This window comes from Triticum dicoccoides, chromosome 6A (genome assembly GCF_002162155.2).
Source record: "Triticum dicoccoides isolate Atlit2015 ecotype Zavitan chromosome 6A, WEW_v2.0, whole genome shotgun sequence".
NCBI classification, from domain to species: domain Eukaryota; kingdom Viridiplantae; phylum Streptophyta; class Magnoliopsida; order Poales; family Poaceae; genus Triticum; species Triticum dicoccoides.
This window is the reverse complement of record NC_041390.1, coordinates 107,508,591-107,516,462: the sequence shown is the minus strand read 5'-3', so window position 1 is coordinate 107,516,462 and position 7,872 is coordinate 107,508,591. Positions and strand designations below refer to the sequence as shown.

General features: G+C 40.9%; 1 long non-coding RNA gene across 6 annotated transcripts; it reads right to left on the bottom strand.

Annotated features, from left to right (window-relative positions):
• LOC119315351 lies at positions 1 to 4,497 on the bottom strand. Of its 6 annotated transcripts, none has more exons than XR_005152738.1 (9): positions 4,151 to 4,497; positions 3,884 to 3,967; positions 3,631 to 3,763; positions 2,989 to 3,136; positions 2,067 to 2,915; positions 1,641 to 1,812; positions 1,378 to 1,530; positions 420 to 512; positions 1 to 264 (listed from the first exon to the last, which is right to left on the bottom strand). It is a non-coding gene; the product is annotated as an uncharacterized LOC119315351 (long non-coding RNA). The 6 variants fall into 6 exon arrangements; XR_005152739.1 differs by lacking the exon at positions 420 to 512 and having other exon boundaries at positions 2,067 to 2,309; positions 2,760 to 2,915; positions 4,151 to 4,495; XR_005152737.1 differs by lacking the exon at positions 420 to 512 and having other exon boundaries at positions 2,067 to 2,309; positions 2,764 to 2,915; positions 4,151 to 4,495.
• Between the last annotated feature and the right edge of the window lie 3,375 nt (positions 4,498 to 7,872).

Here is a 7,872-nt window from a genome sequence, read left to right as displayed (position 1 = left end):
TTCCGATGGACACAACAATCTATTGATCACCATTAAAAGAGTGTAAGATGTTAGTTACAACCATCTAACTACAAGATCGGGGTATTCACCTAACCAATTCTACGAACACCTAAACTCTCACCAACGTCGTTAGTTCATGCACAAATTTATTGCTCACTCCCTCACACACACAACTTCATTTAAAGTAAAACCAGGTGACCGAGTCTTCAGATGGTTAATCTCTTCGGAGACGTTCCAGATGCAGCATATTGAGAACATCTTGGCCTATATGATAATGAAGAAAAAAATAAATTTCATAAGAAGTATGTTAGTAACCTTAAGATAAATATGAATTACCCCCTCCATCCAACAATATTAGATAATTTTTCAAGCTAACATAGCTTGAAAAACGTTCTTATATTATGGGACAGAGGGAGTACCTTTAACGAATAACTTTGAAACCATAATTCTCTGATTTAAAACCACAATCACCCACACTTATGTCTTCTCAAGCAGTACTACAGTGATACTTTCTGCCAAGCGAAACATCAAAACAGCTAAGAAATATCAAGATAGCTTACAAACAGAAAGAGTTAATTAGTACTCCCTCTGTAAGGAAATATAAGAGTGTTTAGATCACTACTAATGATCAAAACGCTCTTATATTTCTTTACAGAGGGAGTATTGTCATATTATACTCGAGAAAATAGCATTCTTTCAATATCCAAAATTAGAAATCATCCATGATTTAGTATGATTGACACATTTATTGGGGATGTGACATGCCATCTGCTCTCTGATGTCCCATAACATTACTAAAACAGAGAGATTGTTTGCATATAGATCACTGCATTTCTGCTAAAAAATAATTGCTAAAACTTGACTTTAAAATGCAATGCTCGAATGTATCCATTGTGAAAAAAATCAATAATGGGAAAATGGGAGTCGCATACCAGCCCAGACCGCAATAGTTTCAGCTTGGGATCTTGTTGCTAATTGAAGTGGATTAATATATGGTAAATTGAATTAAAATGGAGTAAATGTGTCTCATAAATGCAATAAATCTTTGCAAAAATGAATGATGACGGAGATTCAGGATAAAAATGCAATGCGGCTCAGACGAAAATTTGGGATGAATTGCTTTCAGAAAAACAGAATATGTCTAAATTAGTGCACGGCCGATGACAGAGAAATTATTGATCAAAGTATCATGCACTAATAATTGTGTTCATGTTGCATTGTTGGTTCACATGTCAGCATTAAGTATCTAAACATGAGCTTCTTATACTTAAAAAATCTATCTATATGAATAAGTATACTGAGTGTCTGACATGCTAAAAAAGGAGGATGGTAGAAGCTGCAACACATGAATGGAGATAATCCACTGTTTATACTTACCTAGCAACATGGCGTCTTAGTAGACAATACTCAGGTAAGAACCAGATTGTTATGGCAGGAGACGCCTCACGAATTGCTTCAGAACCAAGGATGGCGACACTACTAATTGATCCATTGTCGATCTGGTTCACCAGCTGCCACTTCACATAGTAGCTGCAGTTGAACTTACAAATTAGTAAAAGTTAAACTGACAAACAAGAAGTATATCCAGCTACTTCTTGAAACTCATACCATTTCTATTACAATTTGTAAAAATGCCTAACCTGCAAATGGTAATTGGCATGCTTTGGCAATCACCCGGGAGCATCCTCCACATGCAAATGGTAAGTAGCAAAGCGTTGCAATGAACATGTAGTTCCCACCTTCTTCCACTGTCTCCACTCTCCATGGTTACTGCACTCTCTTCTCTCGACAGTTGCATATCCTTTTTCATGTCTATAAGAAACATAGAGTTTGATGGACAAAATATTTTATGAAACTTATAAAAGTCAAAAGCATCTACAAATGAAAATCAAGTACGTTTACTATTTATCTCTTCTATCATCATTGCTGGATATACAGTTAATGTAATGGAGCAAATGCAAGGAGGAACATATTGATCAGGTTGATGGCAGTATACTTAAACACTGTCTCCAACTTCCTCTTAAGTTTATCTAATTCCCTCCGCAGATTCAGAAATCACAAGTCACCTCAGTTTTCTGTTCATAACAAACGGTGGAACTGCACGTAGATGGCCAAAACCAGGATTTCGAGTATTTGTCGAGCTCCACATTCTGGGTCTCCGGCGCGTGAAAAAAAATTGCGGGTCGATGCATGTCTGCCATGCGCAAAGAAACATCGGCGGCAATGCTTCAGTCTTTGACGTGAGGAGACAGCGGGGCAGCACTTGCTTGCGACGGCAGCAGCCTTTGCTGTTGTGGGTGGAGGAACATCTGCGACAGGGGGTAATAGTCTCAGTGTGCATCTGTTGTTCTTTGATTCTCAAAGCAGGACACAATGCTAGTAAATAAAAACACTAAAAACATAAAGAGCTATGGCATTGTATATTTTGTATATCTGGAGATCAAAACATCAAACTTCCTTGAAAGCACGAGGAATTTTTTTCATTGAACAGCATAAATATTACTGTTCAATTTTTCCCGAGAGAAGTACCATGTGAGTCTCGAACTAGTCTATAGATATCATATTGTCCTACCTGGCTACGATGTCAAGTTATATCTTCTTATTTTTTTGACAGTTACATGACTTCTTTTCCATAACACTCCACAGTACATGGGGATGATGCGTATTGAAATTCCTTCTTTCCAGAAAATGAAAACATATACACTGCTAAAATATATGGTATATGATATATAATATGCAGGAGAGAGTGTAACACTTACATACCGGTGAAAAAGGCCATGTCTAATGATAACATCTGCAAGATTAGAATTAGCCTAGCCCATAAGTTGAAAGAGCTTCTTACTTTTCATTGTGAAGTCCCCAGTCTTCTCCATGATACGATTGATTTCAGTAAACTCCTCAACCATATCATCGACCTATTAAAGTAGTGTCTTAGAACTTGAAACCTTGCAACAACTATAGTTTGTTCACTTTGCTCAATCACAGTACCTGCCGTATGCAATAATCAAGAGCGATGCTTTGACCAGAACACTTGAAATGATCCGAATTCCATCCGTATCTAAACTTTTAAGAACTATATAATCAAGACATCCTTTCATCCAAGTTGTCTGGGATGGCTTCTCAACTACTGCATAATCTGGAAATTGTGAAATAAATGTCATCATGTGAGAATATAATACAGGTTCAGTGTTATAAAAGTGGATTAGGCGCTAGGTGCCATATGACTGGGTGCCTATATACTTATGCTGTTCTGCATGGACTGCCACTCACATAACCCACCGCGCCTTGTACAACATCGCACATATTTCACGGTAAATTTTAAGAAGTACAAACAATTAAGAATGCTAGTATCCAGAAGCCATATAAAGGTTCGGCCAAACACAAATTAAATTCAGAGCAATTCTCTTGATCCTCAAAAATGGTCTTTATCAAATATCAGCAATCATTATCATAAAAAAATGGATAGATCGTGCACATACATGGAAATGAAAGAAGAAAGATAGGTACAAATCAATGAGGAAAACTACACTATTTAGTAGATTACACAACAACCGGCCAGCTCGTGAATAGCATGGACATACCAGCAGTTTTCTACAATAACGGACCAGCTCGCGAATAGAATAGACATACCCGTCTTTCCTCATCTCCAGAAGCCATCCCAAAAGCATGATTCCTGATTATATACATTGAAGAGCACAGCAGAACCATATTGGAAGAGAACCACATAGTGACAGCAAAATATGTCGTTCTTCCCTCCAACGCCCTACAAAAACGTGAAATAAATGAGGTTACATGATGTACATACAACATGTTCAACAAACGACCAAACATAAATATAATTGTTGGCCCTCAAAATATGTGGTGCTACACTGAAATTACTTACCATGATCTCTGGAGGGAATTCAGAGTAGCAGAGCGCAATGTAGTTTAGCGACCAGGTGGATGGATTTACCAAGTCGCTCCCATGCTGTAAAAGATTGGATAAAGAAAATCAAACAAGGGTCGTTTTTCATTCCTCATCACCAAATCACCATGGCCTCCCACGACAATGTTAGATGAGAGATTGAAAAAACACAGTAGCCCACAAGGTCTTTCTTGCAGAACTATCCTCAAACACCCAGCATACAACCACCTATGCGTTCTAACTCACCTGATGGAGAGGAAGTAGGCCTTGACGGGGATGTAGCGCACTAAGCCTTCTTCCTCCTGTCGAGCCGCGGGGCCCGGAGCCGCCTCTGCCCCCGCCCGGATCCAGACCCAGTAGACCGAACTCCCAAGGCGAGAGTCGCGGGCATCATTGGGGGCGGTTGCAGCGACCGCCACCACCGAGGCCTTGTGTGGAATTTCTCTTCTTCCTCTGCTGTAAAAAAATATGCAGATGATCGATCAGTCGAGGGCGGCGGAGAAAGGCGCACGTCAAGGGCAGCGGAGAGAGGGACCGAGAGTGCGACGGGCGCTGGGCTTGCGTGGAGGCGATAGGGCTCGGCGGAGGCAACGCTTAGGATGGAATCGTTCCGTAAATCATGGACGCGGAACTGCGGGACACGGATCTGCGGGACGCGGTGCGCCAGTACGGTGGCAGACGATGGCGTCTGCCTGGCAGAACATTAGATCTGAATCGTTGATCTGGATGATAAACCATTGACGTAATATAAACAGTCGGATCTGTTTAAGTTGATTTGATCGGACAGTCGTGATTACCCCGTGTACAGTTTGTTGTGTGATTTTAGGGGAATTCATGTTTGCTCTTTTAATAATAGTATAGAAGTATAGATATAGATAATCGGGTTAGCCATCTAGAACATGAATGAAACGGTGACGGGAAAGAAGAAGCGAATTATATTGTTGGAATGCAGATTAGTTCGTCGCCTCTTCTCGGAAAATAACCATCAAATCCAACAGGATGTTCCTCAACTCACGATGCAATGCATGCATGCTGCAGAATTTCGTTCCAGTGAAATCATGCATTGCATGCCGTCCACGAGATCAGTGTGAGGCGAGATCAGATTTGACAGTGGAGAGCAGCGCACGCAGGGAAATCCGAAGCTGGAGGACCAGCCTGGTGTGGTGCCAGCGTAGCGGCGATTCGTCTTGGTCTGGTGTCCACGGCTAGCTGACCCTGACCAGACGTACTCAATCTCTCTCGGCAGGCATCAGCTGGGTGTTTCTTTCCCGGGCGGCCACGCGAGCGCTATATGGATAAGGCGAATACAGCGACAGTAGCACCAAGCCCACCAACATAAATAAAGCCTTTCGCTGTTGCATTGTTTTCCTGGTGCCGGGTGCGTAGCCACCGGACAATTGTATTTTTCTCACCACTGCCACAAAGCAATTTAAACTGACCAATTTTCTCCTCTTCAGGTAAGTAACCAGAAAGATATTGTCGTATAAAGGCAGGCTCGGTGCTTTTCTGTTTCTGAGAAGAGGGTTTTCAGTGTGTTATTGTAGCATCAAAGCAAAGTGTTTAAAATGGCTTCAGCGGTGCGGGGTCAGATATAGTACTACATGCTAAAGCTTTCAGTCTTCTTTTTGTTTCTTTGAGAATGAGTTTTCAGTGTGTTATGATAGTACAGTATAGTGAGATCCCGGTATTTGGGCACACTTTCCAGAATGCGCATATCGCTGCCCCTCACCGGCCTCTGAGAATGCATAATCTGAGGTCCCTAACAGTAACAATGCTATAACTTGCCGGGAACAATTCTACAGATATTACGAGTGCACTTCTGCTTATCAGGAGCATTCAGAAATGAGAAAATACCAGGGGATGAAACAGTCAGATTGGATGAATCTGCCGTGCTGAACGGACGACAGGGGATGAAACTACGGTCACAAGGCTACAATGTCCTGACTGCAACACATATTACTCACATACTGATCGATATATTTGTTAGGAACACAACAACCTATTGCCGGATAAGCTACAGTACAAAGTTTTTCACAACAATGAACCTTCTTTTAGCTTGATTCACAGAAAAATAAATGGTTTTGACAATCTAAAGGTTCTTGCGAAGATTGCCACTTGTTCCGGAGATACCTCTTTGGATATCAATGCTCAAGAATCTAGATCTGGAGATGTTAACATTGTTTAAGAATAAGATAAGAGGATCAATTCCAAATTAGGTCAGCACCTTCAACTTGCTATTCTATGTAGACTTATCAAACAACAACCTTATAGGGGAATTCCCAGAGGCTTGTTGGACATGACAATGCAGACTGGAATCAGATGAAAGCACATCCTTTTTAGACCCAAAGGGCTTTGAGCTGCCTGTTTATAACTGTCCATCCCCCCGGCACTACGCCATCTCTCGGCAAATTCCCAGCGACAAAAACAACTTAACGGGTTTGGTACCTCAGAGATAAGTTGAAGGCACTCGTCACTCATGTCGATGCTAGGCTCCAAAAAGCTTGTCTGGAGAGATTTCACAATCACACTTTCCTCACAAACCTTTGCAACAACCATATCACCAATACAATTCCAGATGCATTGAATAACCTTCACTACCTTTCTAAATTCAGCATTCCCAACAATTACTTAGATGGGTTTGTTCCAGTCGAAGGCCAGTTCGCCACGTTCTCGGGCGCGAGCTTTGGTGGAAACCCAAAGCACTATGTGTCCCAGTTCAGCGCCGCAATCAGAGCTGTGACTCAATAGAAGGGACTCAAGACTCCACAGGACAAGTATACAAGGTCATGTTTGCGGTTGACTCTCTTGTGCTCTTTGGAGTAAGGGTACTTTTAGACCAGTGATGATTTTACAGGCTTGTCTGGTAGGCAAGCTTCTATATAGGACGAAGTTACATGATCTGGGAGAGATGTATGCCTTCCATATTTACTTTGACTTCAGGTTTTAAATTACTGTAGGGGTACTTTAGATCAGTGATGATGATTTAGCTTCTTGCTACTAGGCATTAAACAGTTTCCAGTTTGACTGTTAAATCATGCCATGTCCCAAACTACAAGAATCAACAGGATTACAATAACCTACTAATAGAAAGACAATACAAATAATTTGTATTGTGTCCCTTGCGCAAAATTTACAGTCATTTGGATAGACAAATTACAAGGAGTGGCCATAGCTTCTGCTGGAACAATTAGCATAGTTTAATTACATAGCTGCACTCAAAGGCATGTGCTACCAAAAAGACAAACTCAATTTCAAGGATGAAGTACTGGAATGGAAAACACAAAGTCAATCCTGACTCTGCCTATTGCTTTGCCTTTTTCCATCAAAGGTTTCACACTTACTTCGAAACACGATAATTCAGAAAAAATAAGAAAAACACAAAGTTAATCGTGAGCCTGCCTACGGCCAGCCTTTACCATCAAAGTCTTCTCATGACATGCAAATGCAATAATACGGAAAAACTCCTGAATTATAAACTGCTCAACGGCCAAGGGAGGTATTCTGGACAGGGTCTTAGCTGAAGATTGATTGGCACGGTCCAACCTAAAGAACATAACAATACTATAGGTAACGAACAGGCACCTGCTGATCTAGTAACTTATATGAGATGAAGTAAGGTTTAGTTAACCAACCACTAGCACGTTCCTAGCTTCTTGTTCTTCACAATACCATGTACATAACATGGATATCAGAGTTCCAAAATGGTGCACAAATCAGGTTATAATAAAGCTAGATCAACCATAAAACGGAAACCAAGGGCTGTGTGCATCACTCGATGCAGAGGCCAAGGGTTTCTCCACTTTTCGCGAAAATAAATAAAATGGAAACCAAGTGATGCATGAAGAATTGGAGATAACTATATTAGATGTCAAGGTTCTGATTAGATACAGGGCACTGAACAAGACCAAAAGGTAGTTTCTATCTGAAATTACTAAATTTGTTTCACTTTCTTCTAAAAGTTCTAGAGA